At 46.1% G+C, this 23,724-nt stretch overlaps 1 protein-coding gene across 1 annotated transcript in view; it reads right to left on the reverse strand.

The window, feature by feature from the left end:
- The window catches only part of LOC126293507 (homeotic protein ultrabithorax-like), a 747,590-nt gene that overhangs the window by 175,146 nt on the left and 548,720 nt on the right, over positions 1-23,724 (reverse strand). The gene's annotated exons all lie outside the window — the stretch shown is intronic.

Genomic DNA, 23,724 nt, shown 5'->3' on the forward strand with positions numbered 1-23,724 from the left:
ACCCGGATGAACAAGCTGGAAGCATTGCAGAAAATGATGATACGCGTTTCCAATAGGAGACATTGGCTGGCTGAGGCAGGTTACCTTGAAACACACCGCCCTCCATCCTTGGGTACAGTGGAGAGTGAACGGCTGAATAGGCTGGAACCGATGCAGAAACTGTTGATATACGTTTCCAAGAAAGCACAGTGACACCCTATTCAAGCAACTGGATAAATTGTAAGAGTTGTCATCGGTCGCCAAAGGACTTTGGAGACACAGTGTCTGGGCAGACAGAAAAGTTGGGAGAGATTCAGCATGTGTTGCTGGGCCTCCAACGACGCGTGGAGACATTCCGTCTGATCAGCTAGACGAGCTGGAAGAGATCCACAGGTTCTGATATGGGTTTGCAAGAGTGCATGGAGACATTTGTCTGCTGCAGCTATACTTGTTGGAAAGAGATACAGCAGGTACTGACAAGTTACCAGGAGTGTATGGTGACAAACTGTAGAATCAGCTAGACGAGAAGGAACCCATTACACCACTGTCCAAAAAATGTGTCTGAAATCTTATGGGACTTAACTGCTAAATTCCTCAATCCCTAAGCTTACACACTACTTAACCTAGATTATCCAAAGGACAAACACACACACTCATGCCCGAGGGAGGACTCGAAGCTCCGCCTGGACCAGCCGCACAGTCCACCTGCTGTCCACCCAGAAGTACAGTGGAGAGTCACTTGTCGTGGTAAATGCTGGAACAACAGAGAGGACAAACGGGAACTGATGCAGGAAGTGTTGATACGGGTTTCCATGAGAGCAGGGAGACACACCGTTTAAGCACCTGGATAAGTTGTAGGACATGTCATCGGTTGCCAAAGGACTATGAAGACATACTGCCTCTGCAGCTAGAAAAGTCAGCAGAGATTCAGCACGTGTTGTTGGAGCTCCAATGATGTATCGAGACAATCTATCTGATAAACTAGACGAGCTGGAAGAGATTCAGCAGGTGCTGATATGGGTTTCCTATAGTGCATGGGAACTGATGCAGCTGCACGGACTACACTAGAGCGCCTCGCTTCTCCCTCCAAATTCCTATTCACTCTTCTGAGCCGTCTTAGTATCCCCCCTGAACTTGAACGGCATTCTAGAGGCTCTCCAACTGTATTGGAACAGCACCTCAGCACCGGACGAAACGTGGGATCCTGCCCGAGACCCAGTTATAGGTGATTTTAATTAAATGAAACTGTAAGGTTCCGGAGACCTTTTCAAGTCCAAAACATCGATGACGTATTTACCCCGGCCCTGTTACAAATTCTGGTCCGTCGCTACAGTCTGCATGTATGTATCAACTGAATCTAACGATACTGGACTTTTCAGTGCCCGCTAGTCGCTTTGCTTGTTGACCTACTGATGCCGTGCGGAAATCCTCTCCATCGTCTCTGTGACGCCATGTACGCTAGCAGAACGGAACCGCATCGGGGAATTGCCAAGTCTCGCGGTAATTGTCGCAGCCTCCGCTTCCGGGACTCCCCATCTCGGTATTGACCGTCTGTCATCGCGGCGTCCGCACGTTCCCTGGGGATCGGCGCGAATGGCCGGGATCTGCATATTACACTCGTCCGACGCCGGCCGGATCCCGCGCGCCGGTCCGACATATGCACACACTCGGTAGCAGCCTATACCGGGCGCTCATCGATGAGCCGAAACCGGATTAGGCGCTGCGCAAGGCGGACCGCGTTAAGAATTCCATCAGCCGAGTGCGGCGCGGCCCAGCCCGGTCGCCTCTGACGATGACAATGCTGATGGACGGCGCCGAAACTCATTTAGCGAGTGCTGCGGGGGAATACCCGTTATGACGTAGCGCCGCGGAGGCTCGCCAGCCGCATGGCGATGAACTCGCAGCTGCAGATCACCGTTACAGTTCGCACAATGGATCGGCTGTGTTGCTAACAGCACCAGAGTCGACTGCTGTCTCTCCCAACTACACAGCAGCCTCCGGGTGAACATTTTCCTTTTACCCAAACTGTCCCCACTTGTTAGTAAAGAGTGATACGCCATCCCTATTTCTAGAAACAAAACATTGTTTTCGAGGTCTGTGGATAGCAGTTTATTTTTTCGGACTACTGTGCGTCAATGGAAACATCTGGTTTGCTAGTTAATCTTTTCTTCTTTCTCCAGAATCTCTCCATTCTTCCACTGAGTTTTTACCTCCCTTCCTCTCCACAGATGATCTTAATCCATGCACAGGGTACGCAAAAGGAGACTGGTCCGGGAAAAGATATGTCATGCGCCTTAACTTATGCAACCAAACTTACGTCATCCACATTCGGTGTGGATGTTGCAAGTTGGGTTGCATAAGTTAAGGCGCATGAAATATTTTGCTGCGGACCAATCTCATTTTACACAACCTGAACTTTCCTTTACTTGGAACCCATTTTCAACTTTCATTAAAAATACATTTTTAATGTAAGATCTCTTTCCGGCTGATTCCAGCTTCCTTCACATCCCTTCTTACTTCCTCAACCCATTTTGTGATCGCCCTATATGTAGGTGATGTAGCTGAAGATCTCCATTGTCAGTCTGCATTGGCTCATTCTGAAGAAGTGTTCAAAAATGGTTCAAATGGCTCTGAGCACTATGCGACTTCACATCTGAGGTCATGAGTCCCCTAGAACGTAGAACTACTTAAACCTAACTAACCTAAGGACATCACACACAGCCATGCCCGAGGCAGGATTCTAACCTGCGACCGTAGCGGTCGCGCGGTTCCAGACTGTAGCGCCTATAACCGCTCGGCCAGCCCGGCCGGCTGAAGAAGTGTGTATAGTGTCTAAGGACTTCTGCACCTACTTACATAGATCTTAATTTTTTGCTCTTTACTATTTCAGTATTACACGTTTCAGTCACTATTGGCCATCGTCCAGAGGCGTTAAAGATCTGTACATATTATAAAAACTGTGTATGTGTGTGACAACTGTCTCCATACCCATCCACGTCCATCCGCTCGATACGATTTGAAACGAGACTCGTCCGACCAGGCAACATGTTTCTAGTCATCAACAGTCCACTGTTGTTTTGACGGGCCCATGCGAGGGGTAAAGCTTTGTTGTCATGCAGTCATAAAGGGTACACGAGTGGGCCTTTGGCTCCGAAATCCCATATCCATGATGTTTCGCTGAATGGTTCGCACTCTGACACTCGGTGATGTCCCAGCACTGAAATCTACAGCAATTTGCGGAAGGGTTGCACGTCTGTCTAACTGAACGATTGTCTTCAGTTGTCGTTGGTACAATTCTTGGAGGATATTTTTCCGGCCGCAGCGACGTCGGATATTTGATGCTTTACCGAATTTCTGATATTCTGATATTTACGGTACATTCGTGAAATGGTCGTATAGGAAAATCCCCACTTCGTCGTTATGTCGGACATGTTGTGTCCCATCGCTCGTCCACCACTATAACACCACGCTCAAACTCACTTAAATCTTGGCAGGCTGCCGTTTTAGCAGCAGTAACCGATACAACACCTGATGTCTTATAAAAGCATTGCCGATCGCAGCGCCGTATTCTGCCTGGTTATATATGTATTTAAATACGCATGCCTATAGCAGTTTCTCTGGCGCTTCAGAGTACATTCATCGCCAAGAGCGTAGCTTCGACAATGTCTGACGCCCGACTTGACTGTGAGAGCATATATAAAAGTGCATAAATAGCCGAAAGACTGCACAGTGGTTGCTACGATGTCGTGAGTTACGGAAGTGTGACGGTCACGCAGAGGTCGACGGCCAATTGCACGAAATATCGCAGAGTTTGTAATTCCCACAGAACGCCAGCAACAGTCTCGGGCAGCGTGGGTGCGCGCTCGTAAGTAGCATGGCGGTGCGGACTCTCCTCGCGGATGCCCTGGAGCCGGCTGGAGCCGGAGAAGCGAGTGCATTCTGGACGGCGATGGCCGGGACGTGTTCGGAGCACGTGACCGCTCGCCGCCCACTGCCGGCCCGGCATTAGGCGTAATGAAATCACGCTTAGCCCCGGAGGTTCCCCTGCTCCGGGTACTCTCTCTCTCTCACCACCGCCTCCGCTTCCTGTTCTTTTTGCGGCGGTAATAGCCTGTTACGGCAGTAACCGCGAGCGTTTCATCGCCAAGTGATTCGCAATCGTCAGGTACACTCCGCTTCGGCGCTTTGGCTGCCACACAGAGAACTGTCGGCGGCGGTCTTGGGCGAGCTGCGCATCTCAGAGACGTTTCACCTGCAAGCGGCTGATGGTATTAATGTTCGCCACATAAATGTCATCATGTCACGCTGCAGAGGACATGATGTTCTCTAAGTGAAAAAAGGAAATAGAAAAAAAAATGCACAGAAAATATGTCGCAGGCAGCGACAATAATTGTTTAAAACATGCTGTAGCATACAATTAAAAAAACCACTGATGATGGTGATATTTGCCGCCGAAACTAGTTTGGGAGAATTAAGAAATAAACAAATATCAAGGTGTTTTCCACCAAGGCGGACTCAATTTTCTGATATCAGTCTTTTTTAGATGAAGTAGACTGTAAGCCTAGAGACCGATGACGTCAGCTGGAACTAACCACCTACCTCTTCAGTAGGCGCACATGCTTATATTGATAAACACGTGCACTTTGATTTAGAGGTGAGTTACCGTGAAGTTACCGCTACGAACGTTTGTGTTTATCGTCTTTCATGAACGAACAACACTAACGTAGGTGCAAAGAAGTAATAAATTTAAATATCATGCATGATGCGGCAGTTTTTCTCGCATGTCATTGTTAATGACGTCAGAGCCCCTGAACTACGTGCCGTTCAGTGATACAATTTTGCAAGTATATTCAGTGATATTTCATCCAGATGGCTCTGAGCACTATGGGACTTAACTTCTGAGGGCATCAGTCCCCTAGAACTTAGACCTACTTAAACCTAACCAACCTAAGGAAAGCACACACATCCACGCCCGAGGCAGGACTCGAACCTGCGATCGTAGCGGTCGCGCGGTTCAAGACTGAAGCGCCTAGAACCGCTCAGCCACGTCGGCCGGCTCAGTGATATTTGCAGATACTGTCTGCAAAACGTGTCGGTAATAGTAATAGCAGTAAGTAAGTAATGAATTATAGCGTCGTGCCCACGCAATACTTTTAACTGCACGAAGAGCGGAAAAATTTAAGTAATACATATTTTTGCTTTCGTCGTTGTATAGGGGCCAATGTGAAAAGAAAGAAAATTCGTAAAGGTTTGAAATTGTGTGTTAAGTTTGTTGTTTTTGGGAATTTACGCGTCGTGGGCTACGCTTCTTTTTCAACCCAACCCCCGCCTCTCACATAGGTAGGTAGTCCTTACCCCCACAGTGTCTTGTATAAAAGGAGGAACGTATATCCAGTATTTTTAACTGAAAACACGAATCAATACAAGAGACCCAAATACAAATCATGAACATAGAAAAGAAAAGAATAGAAGGTTCTGAAATGTAGAGCTATAGAAGAATGGTGAAGATCTGGTGGGAAGATTGCGTAACTAATGAGGAGTGAGTAAGTGCTGAATCGAATTGGAAAAAACAGAAACTGATGTCGCAGCCTGAGGCATCAAGAATCATCACTGACGTAACAGAAGGAAGTGTACGGTGTGTGCAAAACTTGAGCACAGTAAGCAAGTTCAAATGGATGGAGCATTTATGCAGACATGCAGTAGCATGTACAGGCCAGAGTAGCGTAGAGGGCTGCGTCAAACGAGTGTTTGGACTGAAGACCATAACATTATCTGCATCCCAGAATGTGCCTTACAACGTATGGTGGAGGGTACTTCATTTTGTTCCATTCGTGGAGGAACGATTGACGGTGAGCATAATTTGTCTCATTCTTTTCCCTCGGCATGGTCATTTCACTAGATGTATATGCGAGTCTCTGGGAGCCGGTAGTGACGCGTAATGGTGGTGAGTACGATGCAGAATTGCGGGACGCGATGTTCAGCGGGTATCAGCGGCGGCTCAAGGGACGCAGCGGCACCGCGTGACGTCACGCCAGAGCGGCGCGCACGGACAGTGGGCGGTGCTAATTGCGGAGCTCGGCCGCGTCACTGTTTACTGCGGCAACGACAGTATCTGGCGTGTCGGCGCTATCAGCCCGCCGCCACACACGGGCCCGGCGCCGCTATCTGCGTGTGTGGTGCGCCGGCGGCGCTGATGTATGACGGCGCTGGATCAGCGCGCCCGCTAATGGCGGATTCCGATCGGGTGCGGGGTGCGGGGCTGCGTTGCTATGGCGACCGGGGTGCCGAAGGGGGTGCGAATCTGCGGCGCCGCTCTGTTGTCCCGTGTGATGCGTTGGTGCCAAACTACTTCACTCTGACGTCTTTAGTGGTAGCGAATTTATATGTTACTGACGAAGACTTACCTCCAGCCCTCCCTCCACAGCCAAGCCCTCCCCTCCCCCTTCTCTCTCTCTCTCTCTCTCTCTCTCTCTCTCTCTCTCTCTCTCTCTCTCTCTCTCTCTTTTGCTTTCTTTGTTTGTTTTTTTACCTTCATTTGTGGCCTGGGATTGGAAACAACATGTGGATTTGCTATTAGATACACTATACAAAGGCTTAATATTTTAACTACGCTACTGGCCATTAAAATTGCTACACCAAGAAGAAATGCAGATGATGAAATGATATTCATTGGACTAATATATTATACTAGAACTGACATGTGATTACATTTTCACGCAATTTGGGTGCATACATCCTGAGAAATCAGTACCCAGAACAACAACCTATGGCCGTAATAACGGTCTTGATACGCCTGGACATTGAGATGCCGTGTACAGGTACAGCTACCCATACAGCTTCAACACGATACCACTGTCCATCAAAAGTAGTGTCTGGCGTATTGTGACGAGTCAGTTGCTCGGCTACCACTGACCAGACGTTTTCAGTTGGTGAGAGATCTGGAGAATGTGCTGGCCAGGGCAGCAGTCGAACATTTTCTGTATTCACAAAGGCCCGCACAGGACCTACAACATGCGGTCGTGCATTATCCTGCTGAACTGTAGGGTTTCGCAGGGATCTAGTGCAGGGTAGAGCCACGGGTCGTTACACATCTGAAATGTAACGTCCACTGTTCAAAGTGCCGTCAATGTGAACAAGAGCTGACCGAGACGTGTGACTAATGGCACCCCATACCATCACGCCGGGTGATACGCCAGTATGGCGATGACGAAAACACGCTCTCAATATGCGTTCAACGCGATGTCGCCAAATACGGATACGACCATCATGGTGCTGTAAACAGAATCTGGATTCATCCGAAAAAAATGACGTTTTGCCATTCGTGCACCCACGTTCGTCGTCGAGTATACCATCGCAGGCGCTCCTGTCTGCGTTGCAGCATCAAAGGTAACCGCAGCCACGGTTTCCGAGCTGATAGTCCATGCTGCTGCAAACGTTGTCGAACTGCTCGGCCAGATGGTTGTTGTCTTGCAAACGTCCGCATCTGTTGTCTCAGGCATCGAGACGTTGCTGCACGATCCGATACAGCGATGCGGATAAGTTGCGTGTCATCTCGACTGCTAGTGATACGAGGCCTTTGGGATCCAGCACGGTGTTTCGGATTATCCTCCTGAACCCACCGATTCCATATTCTGCTAACAGTCATTGGATCTCGACCAACGCGAGCAGCAATGTCGGGATACGATAAACCGCAATCGCGATAGGCTACAATCCGATCTTTATCAAAGACGGAAACGCGACGGTACGCATTTCTCTTCCTTACACGAGGCATCACAACAACGTTTCACCAGGCAACGCCGGTCAACTGCTGTTTGTGTATGAGAAATCGGTTGGAAAGTTTCCTCATGTCAGCACGTTGCAGGTGTCGCCGCCGGAGCCAACCTTGTGTGAATGCTCCGAAAAGCTAATCATTTGCATATCATAGCGTCATCTTTCTGCCGGTTAAATTTCGCGTCTGTTGCACGTCATGTTCATGGTGTAGAATTTTTAATGGCCAGTAGTGTAGATGCAAATGGCTTTTCGACATTCGTTCTTCTGACGATTAGCGAATGTGATTAGGTGACGGCGGGAGGGGGGGGGGGGGGGCGGGCTGGAACAGGAGACGGTTGTCGGATAAGTACCCTTCGACACACACTGTAAGATACACTACGGACTTTACGGGTAGTGACAGGTTCTTTTGATCGGCAGCGGCGCCTGCCAAACATGCCCTAATAGAATGTCAACAGGTATCTCCTTGCCGGTATCTACAGGCCTGTGGATGGGATGACGTGGTGACGGTAACGGCTCCACAGAAGGGACGCGGTGGTGGTTGCCGTGGCGATGACCCATTCCTCAGCAGCGGCCGGGGACTCCACCTGGGGGGTCCTGCCAGCGCGCACAGCGCTCGCCCAAAACGACCAACGGCACCGCCCGGTCGGACCCGCCTCCGCGGCCGCCGCCACATAAACAATATCTCGCGCTCGCTCGCTGGGACAGGGGCGCTGAGGGAACGGGAGGGGAGCAAGGAGACACAGAAACCAACATTTCTCTCCCGTGTCTCCCAGCTACGGCCTCAATGAACGTGCGTGGAAGCGTGTACCGCAGACGACCCCAGACACTTCGTCAGACTGATTATCGTTAGCCGGCCGAAGTGACCGTGCGGTTCTATTCGCTGCAGTCTCGAACCGTGACACCGCTAGGGTCGCAGGTTCGAATCCTGCCTCGGGCACGGATGTGTGTGATGCCCTTAAATTACTTACGTTTTAGTAGTTCCAAGATCTGGGGGACTGATGATCTTAGAAGTTAAATCCCGTAGTTCTCACTGTCATTTGAACCAACGCTTTCGGCAGTAGTGACGGATGGAGCCTTTGCACGATTCCCCCGAGAGGAAACCAGCGTAATCGAGACATGACCTCAGAAGTGGAGTCCCATAGTCCTCAGAACCATTTGAACCACTTTTTTTTATTATCGTTACTTCGCAGACACAGACACGAAAAACTCCAATCTTTATGTAGTGGGGATCACAGTATGTCACTATGTACCTCCTATATGTCTGTGTCTGAATGCTGGTGTACCTAAGCGTGTGGCTGTAATACACTAATCTTGGTTCTTGTAAACTGTTCTCCTGTTCTGTCTAGATAGCGCTTATAGAACGGCACAGTAACTCAAATATCTGTCCGTAGTTTTTGAAACGGTTCTTACAGAGCATGCAAAGAACATTTCTTGTTTATTTAGATATATAGTCATTAATATTTATTTAATTGGGAATATTCGAAATGTATACCCCTATCGAAGAGGCAATGATGGAAGTAAACAAAATATTCAGGATTAGATTTCAAGGTGAAAGGATATCAATGATACGATTCGCTGATGACATTGCTATCGCCGTCCGGGGTGGCCGAGCGGTTCTAGGCGCTACAGTCTGGAACCGCGCGACCGCTACGGTCGCAGGTTCGAATCCTGCCTCAGGCATGGATGTGTGCGATGTCCTTAGGTTAGTTAGGTTTAATTAGTTCTAAGTTCTAGGGGACTGATGACCTTAGAAGTTAGGTCCCAGAGTGCTCAGAGCCATTTGAGCCATCATTGCTATTATCCTGAGTGAAAGTGAAGAAGAATTACACGATCTGCTGAATGGAATAAACAGTATAATGAGTACAGAATGTGGATTGAGAGTAAATCGAAGAAAGACGAAGGTATTAAGAAGTTGCAGAAATGAGAATAGCGAGAAACTTAACATTAGGGTTGATGCTTACGAAATAGGTGAAGGTAAGGAATTCTGCTACCTAGGAAGCAAAATAACCAGCGACGGACAGAGAAAGGAGGACATCAAAAGCAGACTAGCAGTGGCAAAAAGGGCATTCCTGGTCAAGAGAAGTCTAGAAGTCTACTAATATCAAACATAACCCTTAATTTCAGGAGGAAATTTCTGAGAGTGTTTGGAGCAAAACTTTATACGGTAGTGAAACATGAATTACGGAAAATCGAACAACTTGAGTGTGATGCTGCAGACGAATGTTGAAAATTAAGTGGCCTGATGAGGTGAGGAATGAGGGGGTTCTGTGCAGAATCAGGGAGGAAGGAGTATGTGGATAAGACTGACAAGGAGAAGAGACAGGATGATAAGACATTTGTTAAGACAACAGGGAATCACTTCCTTGGTACTAGAGGGAACTGTTCAGGGCAAAAACTGTAGAGGAAAACAGAGACTGAAAAATATCCAGCAAATAATTGAGGTGGTAGGCTGCGAGAGCTACTCGGATATGACACAGGAGAGGAATTCGTGGTAGCCGCGTCAAACCAGCATAAAAAAAAACATGAACGGCGATTTATCTTTCCTTATTCTGTTACGGGTAGGAATCTTAAAGAATACAACCACAGTGTATCTTGTGTTACTCTTCCGCCTCGTTTACTCGTTTTCGTGTACTTTGGTCGTAAATCTTTTTTTGTGGCGAATCAGTCTGTTTGTATAGTCTTTCTAACTTCGTAGCAGGGTATGAATTACACTAACATGTACCATGAACTGTTGAAACAAATTGTAATATAATATTGCCTACGTTGAGATGGCTCTATGGACGCATCCCGAAAGCCAGTAAATTAAAGAAAAGAAGAACTTTGAATACAAAATAATTTCTTGAAAGTCACCACATACAGGACTTTTACAGACTACGTGAATTTTTCAGTTATTGACTTAAAAAACACAATATTAACTTAGAGGTTTGTTATTCGTTATGGACTGTTCCCGATTTACATCTTTCATTTCTCCGCATCCTCACCCGGTCCCGAATCAATTACCACAAAACTGTTAACCTCTTCACAGCATTGTTAACCTCTTCGTTTTGTCGGTCGACATATGTGGACCTTAGTTCATTTTTTTTCTCCCTAAATACGCGGATTTTTCAGCTTGTACAACGATGATCCACAAATGAGTACCTTCTAGTTCTTAGTTTTTAACATTAGAACGCAGAATCTTGCAAAGAACGTTCGTGTCTAAGTTTAGAGTTGGTCATACTCTGAATGTGACTGCTTCTAAAAACCGAAGAAACTTATAAATAATTATTATCCTCAAGCATTACACTAAGAATCTGTTTTTATCTGCTATTCTGGATGGTGACAATTAGCTTTCGTTTGCATAAATTCAGCTGATGTCAACAATATAACACACTATCTGAGCGTCCCCGTAAGTGGACCTTGGGTCATAATGCAGATAACAGAAAAGGAAGCTGAGATGTTCCACAACTAATGATAATGATACCCTGTAACAAAAGCATGGGGGATGTTGATCTTTGTGGCAGATGTTTATCGTATTACAGATGTTACATTCCCCGCAGGAAAATGGCCGGCATGGATTTTTAATCAGTTATGGACCATGTTGTTGGGTGATGTAGCACAGATGGTGTTCAGTCAATCAAAACACCTGAACAAAAAAGACTGCTAGTGGCTAACTACAAGATACGTGATGGCAAAGCTATAATAAACTGCAAATGTGTACTAGTTGCTAGAAGAAGACATTCTTGTACAGTGGATTTCTGTGACAGTTAAGATGTAGATGATGCAGAAAATCTGAATAAACAACCAACTAGAGTTCTTTTGCAACCTACTGCAGAAATGTAGTTTGACAATGATGAGCGCCTACCAATATTTCGTGACGCAAAGAATGTTTCAAAATGCAGGTAACCCAGCTGCAACTCCGAGTCATGTGCATCAGATCTATAATCTATTTATATATTTTCAAAAATACCTCTTTTGAAAGTAAAAAAAATAAATATATATTTACTGACGTTAGGAAATTATTACCATCTACGAATTATTGTATGATTCTAATTTCCTTGCATTTATAAAGCTATTCAAGAACACCAATAAAAACCTGTGTTGGAAATCACGTATTTCGAAAATGTGAACGTTAAGAAACCTATTTTCTGGGTAAATTAGCAAATGCAGTTGATTGTTTCAAATGAAATCAAAGTAGATTAGCGTGCACAGTAAACTGTTTCAAATAAAATCACTATTTTTACTGTAACACAGGAAGAAAAGAGACGAAGCAAATGCTAGTACGTTTTCACGATAAATGAGAATGAAGATCGACACAGCTGAACTATTTATACCCAAGTCAGTCATCAATGAAATGTTTTTTTCTGCATTCGAGCCATGCTTGTGAATTGATTTGTTGGAAAACAGGAAAAGGAAAACTTCCTTTGAATTTTTTAATCAAATGGTTCAAATGGCTCTGAGCACAATGGGACTTAACATCTTAGGTCATGTCATGAATGCCCTAGACTTATAACTACTAAAACCTAACTAACCTAAGCACATCACGCACATCCAAGCCCGAGGCAGGATTCGAACCTGCAATCGTGACAATAGCGCGGTTCCGTTCTGAAGCGCCTAGAACCGCTCGCCCACACCGGCCGGCATAATTTTTTTTTTTAAGTCCACGAAGCGAAGAGGTTAAGGAAACTTGATGTTATCTGCCACGCAGTAAATAAAGACGGGCGACATACAGGTCAGGGAAATACAGACTGCTACTGGCACTGCAATGAGAAGTGCAGTAATGAGACATTTCCATTTCGGTGGCAGCGTGATGCTGTCTTGTCAGGACTTAAGTATTAGGTAACTGTCAGAATTCCGCCTATCAGAACACGAAAATTCCGCACGGCAGCCGATTGCCAACGAAACAAAAAAAAAATGAAAAGTAAAAAAAAGCTATCACGGTCAACAGATGGCGGAGGTAAATTTGAAAGGAGGCAATAATAAAGACGCCCACGGGGCGATACAGTTGCCGGAGCGGAACAGGTAGGAATTACGAGCTACACACTCGGTAGCCGGCAGCGCAGGTCCGCTTGTAATTACAGCTTAGGCCGCGGACTAAATAAGAGCGCCTTCTGGCGAAAAAAAGAGAAAAATAAAAAAAGCACCAACACACGCCCCACCGTGTCCACCGCGCGTGTGTGTGTGTGTGTGTGTGTGTGTGTGTGTGTGTGTGTGTGTGCGTGCGTGTACGTGTGTGTACGTGTGCGTGTGTGTGTCATGCGTATATGTGTTCTTCTTTACTTACCCGTACTCTTGAACAAGCCACTGTTCACCACTGCCAGTTTCTTGCTTCGCAGAGATCAAGTCTGTGTGTGTGTGTGTGTGTGTGTGTGTGTGTGTGTGTGTGTGTGTGTGTGTGCGTGTGTCGGGGGCGCTTTACGAGTAATTTCTCGCTTTACAACACCTGTCGGGTAGGTCCACAATAAAACTATCCAAATTATAGGTTGCGGACAGACCGTAACAATATTCGCCATTAATGAAACCGCCAGCGTATCTTACGACGCCTGAGCACAAAAAAGCTGATCAACGGTGGTAGTCGCAAGAAATATTTGCCACAGGCATGTCAAGGCGATTGTTAACTTCTTGCTGTTACTCCCAAGTCACCTTTCTTTCTCTCCTTCTTTCCCTTTATTCGCGGTAGTTGAGGCATAAAGCCCGAGTTGCAAAAAAGGTTCAAATAGCTCTGAGCACTATGGGACTTAACATCTGAGCTCATCAGTCCCCTAGAAGGTAGAACTACTTAAACCTAACTAACCTAAGGACATCACACATCCATGCCAGATATTATTACTACATATCTTACTACGCGTTTCGGACCTCTGCTCATCGTCAGGTGAACATTAAAAAGTACACATCACATTATTTGGTCCGCTCAGCATGAATCCCGAGACGTTAGCGATGCGGCATTCTGAGGAATGTTGCTGATATCGCACTGCTGGTATTCGTAGGAAGGTTTTTGCCTAAAAAAATGAAGGATAATGATAGTGTATTACGTTTTCTGAATGGTTGACTGACGATGAGGAGAGAATCGAAACGCATCCTGAATGATAATCATCTTGAGGTTGAAGCTCTTTTGTCCGTGTTTGCTTTAACAATACATATGTTTTTGGATGGGGTCCGCCTTTAGGAAAATACAATCTTGTTTTTTATCCCAAACATGTGCCACTGCAGTTGCAGTATCATCAGTGGGCATTAATTTTATTGCTCTTAAATATAAAGTATGTTCTTTATGTTTCACAGCCATAAAATAAATGCCCACTGATGATACTGCAACTGCAGCGACACATGTTGGCGATAAGGAACAAGATTGTGTTTTGCCAAAGCCGGACCTCATCCTAAAACATACTCATCCTGATTGTTTGAATTAGTAAATACTTCGCAGCAGAAAATAACAGCAAGAGCTGCTCGCATAGGTTAACTCACAGCGCACTCGCTTGCGATATACGGTGGTAAGGGAGACACCAATCGAATACACAGGAATTATTAACGACCATCTGCCTGGTACACTAGCCACCGTGAGTGTGATTTTAAGGCGGTTTTGCACGCTATTTTAGTCAAATGCTGGGCCGATTCCCAAAATCCCCCTCAGAAAACGCAATATACACAGAGTGTAAAAACGACAACAGATAGAAAAAAGTTTACACGATTTACAGACAGATGGCTATACGTCTTCCGTCCCTCACTAATAGAGGATTGGGACAGAAGATATCCGGCAACAAAGTTAAAATAAATTAGGTGAACTACGAAGTCGGCGCGGAGCACTACACCAGGATAAATGGTATGAAAGGAGAAGAGCATGAAACAATACTTATTTTACGACTGGGATCGGAAGTCATAAAATTTAATTTTCGCTATACGCTCACGGCTCGCTGTAACCAAAGATACAATCAGATTCACAAAGATGACGATCTACCTTCTACACACCGTGCAACGTTGATCCATCCAGTTGAAGAGTTCTTCATTGTTCTTAAATCTTGGTTCACGGTGCATTCTGGAACCGAGCTCAGATTTCAGTTATCACTATTTGAAGTCTCCGCCTGCCTACACCAGTGGTCAACGCGATAGGCCCTAATACAGGTGACCCGGGTTCGAGTCCCGATACTTTCATGGATTTTTTCCTTGGTGGGAGGAATGGACTCAGCCACGTGAGGCCAACTGAGGAGCTACGTGGTTGACAGAAGTGGTTCCAAGGTCGAAACGTTGACAATGGCCCATAGGTGCTGCAGCCCCCTGCATACAGGTTCCGATGACGAATGAGGATGACGTGGCGGTCGGCCTGCAATCACTTTCTTCCTTTCCCCTGTTTGGCGCAGAAGTGAACAGTCGCTGAATGGCTGATTTAGGAGATGATGCTAACGGCATTGCTGCAGTGGTAAAACAGGTTCCCGTCAGATCACCGAAGTTAAGCTCTGTCGGCCTTGGCTAGCATTTGGATAGGTGACCGAGTCTGCCAAGCGTTGTTGACAAGCGGAGTGCACCTTGACTGAGAAGTAGCGGCACCGGTCTCGAAAACTGACAACAGCAGGGAGAGCGGTGTGCTGACCTCGTGTCCCTCGATATCCGGATTTAGTGACACTTGTCGCTTAGGATGACACGGTGGTCGGTGGGTACCGTTGGGCCATCCGTGGCCTGTGCGGATGGAGACAGATTTATGGGACGATGGTTATGATCTGATGCAAAGTCATGCCCCCTTGTGTTAGGAACAAACCCAGTTTTCTCCTCCATCGATTAAGGAGAACCTCAACAAACACAGTGCATCAGAATGATTTTTCAGCTGGAATCTGTGCCGTCTAGACTGTCAGTACGACACAATGAGATCAGCTGCAAAGTCGGAGGAGCCTATCGCATAATCCGCCAAGAAGACCCGGCCCCTCCTCCGCGGGAATGTACTGGACCTTTCAGAGACTTTCGTTAAGGCCATCGGAATTTCGCGCTCATTAACCGAGACAAAGCCCTCCCCGGTTCGCGTCATTGTCTGGGCGGGACGTCCGATATAGCTTAGCTGCAGTGTGGCGGACAGGCGCTGGAGAGCTCGCTCGGTAAATGCACCGCGCCGGCTTTCGGCGTTCTTGCCGTCTGGGGCACAATAGAAGGTGCCGCCGGATTTATTCTCACACCAGGGCCTCGACAGGGGACGCAATTAGCGCGCACGCACCACGTGTGGCGTCGCAGCAGGTGGGTAAAGAAGCGTCGTCTACCAGAAAGATGGGAGCTGCTAGCCACAGCGCCTGGGAATAGAGAAGGTGGCAAAGTAGCTACAGTTTCGCTCCGCCCCTATGCAAACCGAATACATGACTGTGAAACGTCGTGCCAGGTATGTATCGGACCAAACGCTTGTTAGACTTCTCAACTGAATGATATAGCCAGAAGTGGGTTGGATTGGGTTGTTTGGGGGGAAGAGACCAAACTGTGAGGTCATCGGTCTCATTGGATTAGGGAAGGATGGGGAAGGACGTCGGCCGTGCCTTTTCAAAGGAACCATCCCGGCATTTGCCTGGAGCGATTTAGGGAAATCACGGAAAGCCTAAATGAGGATGGCTGGACTCGGGATTGAACCGTCGTCCTCCCGAATGCGAGTCCAGTGCAGATGTGTGAGGCTACACGTCAGTACTACAGATACACTGCTCTGCAGAACGTAAGGACGAGATAAATAAAGTAATGTAACATATGAACAATTTGGTGTAAGTTTCTGAAAGGGCGGGAGCATGTTGCCAAGGGTCTCACAGTCGAACACAGGAAGCTTGATGTAGCATGATGTGCGATTAGTGTGACTATAGCGCCAAAAATGATCTGGCCACTCAAAACGAGGCAGTTGAGGGAACTGGGAAACATAGTGTGAGTCAATCAGGGAGCAATCACGGACAGCTGTGGTGGTGGTCTTCATTACAATATGACCTGGGGACGACCTTTGGTTGACTTCACTCGGGGAAGGTTCAAATGGCTCTGAGCACTATGGGACTTAACTGCTGAGGTCATCAGTACCCTAGAACTTAGAACTACTTAAACCTAACTAACCTAAGGACATCACACCCATCCATTCCCGAGGCAGCAGCGCGGTTCTGGACTGAAGCGCCTAGAACCGTTCGGCCACAGCGGCCAGCCCCTTTTCTTCGTCTACTGTATTTCATTCGTATTATAGGTGATTTTCAGCCCTTTATTGAACTTGGGCCTGTTTACTCTTTACATTCATTATCACTCACAGTAAACAGCGCACGTGAGCTACCAAAAAAGGTGGGACAGTTGTGTTTAAAGGGACTGTCCGAAGTGAGCTTTGTCGGTGAGACCAAAGGGGTGACTGAACCAATTAACGATGTAACATGTTACGCAGTATGTCAGTAGAAACATCGTCAGCGGCCTCATTAACAGACGTCCTCCACCTCTCTTCAGACGTGTTTTTCATTTTGCAAACTCTGACAACCTGTCATTCCACCAACAGCCTCATAAAATTCGCTCTCACTACAAAACACCTGATATTGTTCCTTAACTCCTCTCAATTCTCCGCGTAAAAACATGTCGCCGGCAGGTCACTCGTTATGACGACGCTAACATTCCAGTGCTGGCTGGCTAGAATCTTTTGCACAGAAAGGAGAAGAAAAAAGTAAACAAAAGGGGGAAAAAGTAAACGAATCGAACTTCCCTCGCGCTTCCCTCCGCTGGCAGCCGTCAAAGGCTCCACTTCGCGAAGAGCGGCCTGACACGGACGAAAAATGAAGAGAGCCACAACAAACAGACTCCCCGACGCGACAACAAAGCAAAGCTGTGGAGGGGGGCGCTGGTAAAAAAGTATCAAAAATCCACTGCCAGCGGCGCCTCCCCCAAGGAATGCCCCCCTGTACTCCAAGGCACGCAATTAGCCCCGCGTTCTGCAGTGCCCCTAATTAATTGGGTATTAATATATTAGGGGCGAGTCTGCCGTGTTTTTACCGGCCCGCCATGCGGGAAGGGACAATGGCGGCCTCTTCTCCTCCACTTGTCGCGGCAGCCGCGGAAATTCCTGGAGCGCCTCTGGAACACGAGCAGCCGGAAAAGTCCACCTAATTATAATACCTGCGTACCTCCCCCACAACTCTTCCCTACCCCCCCCCCCCACTCCTAAGTCTATGCACCTACTGACTTCCCCTACTTGGCTGCAATCCGGCACGTAAATGGTGAGTCATCGGCGGATGTAGACTTAACTTCAGGTCTGCCACAGGGTTGCGTGTTGGGACCCTTGCTATCCGTTTTGTATATTAACGACATTGCAGACAACGTTAATAGCAACCTCAGATCCTACACGGACGATGCGGTTTTCCCTTCTGTAGTACTGTCTGAGTAAAGCTGTACAAATTTACTGTCGGATCTAGATAAGATTTAAAAATGCTGCAAATATCGACAACATGCTTTAAACCTTTAGAAATGTAAAACTGAGCTCTTCTCAGAAGGAAAAAAACAAATTACCCTAGAGTACCATGAGTCACAAATGGAATCGGCCACATCATACAAATACGTGGGTGTAACAACTTTTAGAGATATGAAACGGAACGACCACATAGGTTCAGTAGCATGTAAAACAAGAGACGGACTTCGGTTTATTTTCATATACACTACGATGATTGAAGTAGAATTCACTATTACGTTAGTTAATGTTTTTAAATATGACATTGTAAGTAACATCCCTAATACAGTACTGCGTTTTTTTAATTCCGGAGCCTCAGCGGAATTTGATTATCCGCTATCTTCAAGACCCCAGTTACCCCGGATAATCGAGAGCTTGCTGTACTTACAGGGCAGGTCAGACATCCGGGGAATGGAGAATCTCGAGGTATTTGCCTGTTATCAACACTAACACTAGAAAGGACCAGTCACAGGGATTCAGACATTCGAGAATGTTTTTAATTTCAAGTTTGAAGTAGGAACCAAGTGAAATGGTTCAAATGGTTCTGGGCACTAAGGGACTTAACATCTGACGACGTCAGTACCCTAGAAAGTAGAACTACTTAAACATAACTAACTTAAGGACATCACGCACATCCATGCCCGAGACAGGATTCGAAACCTGCTACCGTAGCAGTCGCGGGTTCCGGACTGAAGCGCCTAGAACCGCTCGGCCACCGCGGCCGGCTGAACCAAGTGACAGAACAAATATTTATTGTGTCATATAATTACAAATTAACAGAATGAGATTTTCACTCAGCAGCGGAGTGTGCGCTGATTCTCATTCTGGAAAAATCCTCCAGGCTGTGGCTAAGCCATGTCTCCGCAATATCCTTTCTTTCAGTAATGGTTCGCAGGAGAGCTTCTGTAAAGTCTGGAAGGTAGGAGAACGAGGTACTGGCGGAAGTAAAGCTGTGAGGACGGGGAGTGAGTCGTGATTGGGTAGAGCACTTTCCTCGATCCGGCACACAGTTTTAATCTGCCAAGAAGTTACAAATTAACAATTTTCTGGTATTTTTCTTTTACTTGAACTGTGAAACATTTTTTCTTGCCAAATTTTATGATACTACGTCAAGGGTAAGTACCGTGTAGGTTTTAGTGAGTGTATCTGGTAACACCAAAATTTATGACATAAACGGCCGTATCTTTTAATTGCATTGACTTAGAAGCTTAACATATTTAATCCTCCAAAATACCATAATTGGGAGTATGTGACACAAATTTCAGATTGAAAACTCTACCCATTCAATAGAGTAAAACCTACCCATTCATGAGATAAAGGGCTTTTAACAGACAGACGGACGGAAAAAGTCAGACATCAAACGATAAAAAAAATTTTTTTTGGTAATACACTTACGAATTCCCTTACGAATATATTTACTATTACAATTTCATATATGTACCTTTCTTCTCGCCAAATTTCGTGATTCTATGGCAACGGGAACTAACCTGCAAGTTTTGATGACTGAATTTTGGGGGTACCAAGATACGTGACTTAAATGGCCGTATCTTTTGGCTGCAGAAGCTAACGTTTGTTATGCCACCAAGGGACGATAGGCCTTAGTATGTGACAAATTTCAACCTGACATGTTTACCCGTTCCTGAGCATAAAGGGGTCTTAACAGACGAACGGACAGACAGACAGTGTGACAACAAATGACGAATTTGATTCTGAGACATAATAATAAATTAACCGTGAGCGGATAGTTTTCTTTGGTTATAGTGTGAAACCTTGCTTCTTGGCAAGTTTAAAGATTCTAGGTCGTTTCGAAGTAGCCTGTGGATTTTGAAAACTGAGTTTTCGAGTATCAAAATACGTGACATATCTCCCTATCTTTTGATTGCACTCACTTAGAAGCTAATGTTTATTTTACCGCCAAGGGACAGTTGACCTCAATATGCGACACACATTTCAGCTTCACACGTCTACCAGTTTCTGAAAAAAAGGAATCCGAACAATCGGACAGACAGACGGGGGGAGGGGGGGGGGGGGAAGACAGCACAGTGATCCTATGAAGGATCCTTTTTAACTGATTAAAGTACGGAAGCCTAAAAATGAAAGGACAATAAGAAACTAAAAACTTTGTAGGTTAGGGTGGGGATTTCAGCACAGACCTATCGATCGGCGCTCTGAGACTCAACCACTTGGCCAACAAGCCACCATGACAAGGTGTTCCAGCTTAGGTTGTGTTCTCCAACTGGAGTCACGATACTGACAAAGAAAAAAATTGCATCCGCTTGGGTTCTCGCAAAGCGCCCCGCTTTTCGCGAAGCGCGGTGAACCTCCACTTCATACGCTCGGCAAAAGAGCCGCCGTCGACCACAGCCTATATCGCAAAACGTACCTGCGGCGTCTCCGTCACCGCAGACTAGCGGAGCAACTTGAGGTCACCACTGCAGAGGACGAAAACGAGAAAAAAAAAGACAGAGGCGGGGAAAAAAGTACTCCTTTTACTTTACGGTCGACTCGGTAGCACCAGAGTTATGTTAAACGGGACAATTATCCAAACAACCCTTTACGTTACATTAAGCAGCGGCAGCTATCCGTAAGGGAAATCATTATATAAAATCGGAGGTGGTGCAGTGGGAGGGAAGGGCACCGCAATAAAGTAATGGGAAAAACAGCGTCGAATTAGAATTTACTGGCTCCCGAGGAGGGAGAAGTGGAGCAAAACGAAACGGAAATAATAAATCCGTCGTGTAGCAAGTCCTGGCGCCTGGCTACGGTTTGATGAGAGACTCTGGATGATACAGTGGTTGGACGTTCCCGCGGAGGGAAAGGAGAGAGGAAGTCGAAACAGAGAGAGAGAGAGAGAGAGAGAGAGAGAGAGAGAGAGAGAGGAGCAGAAGGACGTCACGTTGTATAATACGCGGCGAGCGCCTTGAAAATTCAAATCTGGATAATTACGGGACAATTATTGTTATGAGCGCAGGATTCGTCCGACCTGGGCAGAGTGATTTGAATTTCAAATTCCCACCGACGCTGCCCGAGTGACGCCCCGTGAGTTATTTCGGGAGGAGTGGCAGCTGACGCGGGGTGCATGTGGGGGGGGGGGGGGGTTGGTTGTTGGTGGGAAGGGGTAGGGGGTAGACGAGGTCACGCGGAAGATTCGGCGCCCCGAGGTCAAATTACACGCGCCCTGCCGGCTGACTGCGTAAATAGTAGGACACAAGGAGACACACATACACACACGCGCGTAGGGAGAGAGTCCCAGCGTCTGATTTCATGGCTGCCACAGGCGGTGTATCGATAAACATCGACAAACAGTAACGTCAGCCATTCTTCGTTGGTGATACCGATCCGGCTCGTAGCTGCTGACTCGGTGTATCTCTAGCAGGGCGAGAAACGGGCCGGTGTGCTTTTCACCAATCAGGTAAACAATAGCTTTGTAGACCAGTACCAAATACTGGTTCAACCTATGGTAATATACCGAAGAAACGCTGTCCACAGGGAACAGTGTGTGGTCCAAAGTTTTGGAACGAAGCATTGGAGTCCATACTATAGTAGTTACATGAAAACAGGAACGTAAGCGGTCTGCTAGGATTTGTAGACTTCTTGTTGTTCGCTGTAAGTCCCGAAGAATTGTAGAAGACAAATGTAATGCAGCGCTCAGTGAACTTGAATAAGTGTCCGTTTGTACTAGCACCTCACATAAGTAACTACCGCGTGCTGAAAGAGTACCTCGCAAGGAACATGCAATCTATCCCCTCTTTCTTTATCATTGCTACTGTCCACTATGGTTTAATCTCTTCAGGAGATTGAGAGGAGCAAGAGTTACGAGCAAAACACTGCTTCAACTAATGGTAATATACCGAAGAAACGCTGTCCACAGGTACCAGTGTGTGGGCCAAAGGTTTGGAACGAAGCATTGGAGTCCATACTATAGCAGTTACATAAAAGCGGTAACGTAAGCGGTCTGCTAGCATTTTCAGACGTAGTGTTGTCCGCTGTAAGCGGCGAGTCCCGAAGAATTATACAAGACAAATTTCATGCAGTGAACTTTAAGGTAAATGTAGAAGTATCAGTTTGTCACTAGCCTTCACAAAAGTACGTCCCGCCTGCTGAAAGGGTACGTGCACTCTACCGCCTCGTTCTTTGTTGCTGCTACCGTCTTCTATGGTAAAGTCTTTTCAGAAGATTCGAGACGAGTAAGATTTACAGCAATTTTTTTTTACTTATCTTTTCTTGCACAGTTGGCTACAGTCCTTCATGTCTAGGGGGCTAATTCCTGAAGCCGACTCTCACATTTCTCATGGTTCAAATGATCAAAATAATTTAGAAAAATATCGTTGCAGAGTTTTTGTTTTTACGTTCATTTGTTGCGTCACATTTTACTATATCATACTCACACTGTCTGTTGAATTTTCAGTCCTAGATTAACATAAAAATAAAAAAAAAACAGGCTGACCTGCATATATACATCGAAGGATTGATCATGGGATACGGGTTGAGTTCCCAATAAACAAAAGGAACGTGGTGTATTACAGATTTTAAGAAATCTTCACTTTTCATGGAATAAACCTAAAGCAGTGCTAGGAGAAAGTAACCACGAAATTGCAGAGGCCACGTGATGAGTTTGCGTGTATGTAGAGTAGTAGAAGACGGTGTTTATACGAATAATTTTACCTAACTCGGTGCGGATGGGATGTTAGTGCATATGCGTGCAAAGCCTCGGCTAACACCCGCCTGGATGCTATCGGATGATTGAGAAAAGAAAAGGAGTTCTTAAATAACTTTTTTACCTTGCCTTCAAAACTGTTCTTAGCTTTCTTCTGACACGTGCAGTTTTTTTCATAAGGTAACAAAATTTTATTTTACGTTCATTTATGAAAAATTTATTCGGAAAGTAAGCTAGGTATACAAAAATGCCCAGCTTTTTATGTGATTTGGGTAGCTGGGCAAAGCAAAGCACTCTAGCGTACAGGTATTGATGACAGTGCCAGGGACTAAAAACTGGACCAGAAGAGAATATTCCTTCCGCAACAATATATGAAACTGCGACTGATCAAGCAACTTGTAAGAACTCTTTCGTTAAGATGGATCACGCTTCGGCAACCCTCCGATGAAATTTCTCTTCATCAGGGTCAAGGAAAATTGAAAATTCGGTATTCTGTTGGTCCCCAAATTCACAAATTGATGAAGGACAACGAAATTGAGAGTACGATGAATGTTAGAGAAAAATACGCGAAGAAGGAAAACCTTCTCAGGAATAAAAAAGATTCAAATTACTAAAACACTGCCAAAGTCATGTTGTGACATTTCGAGATGTTCAGTTCTATCTTGAGCGTACAAGTGCATTTCCTAAACCCTCGTAAATAATGATGAAGAGCTGGGAGAACTCTTCCACCAGGACATTATGAAGATGGAGAAGAGGTGCCAGGAAAGATGGAATGTAAGTGCGACGCCCACTTATTGTTCGATCTTGTGACGCCCAATTATTATTCGATGTTGAGGAGGGCAGTAAGGATGAAGGTTGTGTGAGGAAAATAAGAACTGAGAAAGTTAGAAAATTGAATGTAACACAGTACTCGTAATGTTGCCAAGAC

This window comes from Schistocerca gregaria, chromosome 10, assembly GCF_023897955.1.
Source record: "Schistocerca gregaria isolate iqSchGreg1 chromosome 10, iqSchGreg1.2, whole genome shotgun sequence".
Classification (NCBI taxonomy): domain Eukaryota; kingdom Metazoa; phylum Arthropoda; class Insecta; order Orthoptera; family Acrididae; genus Schistocerca; species Schistocerca gregaria.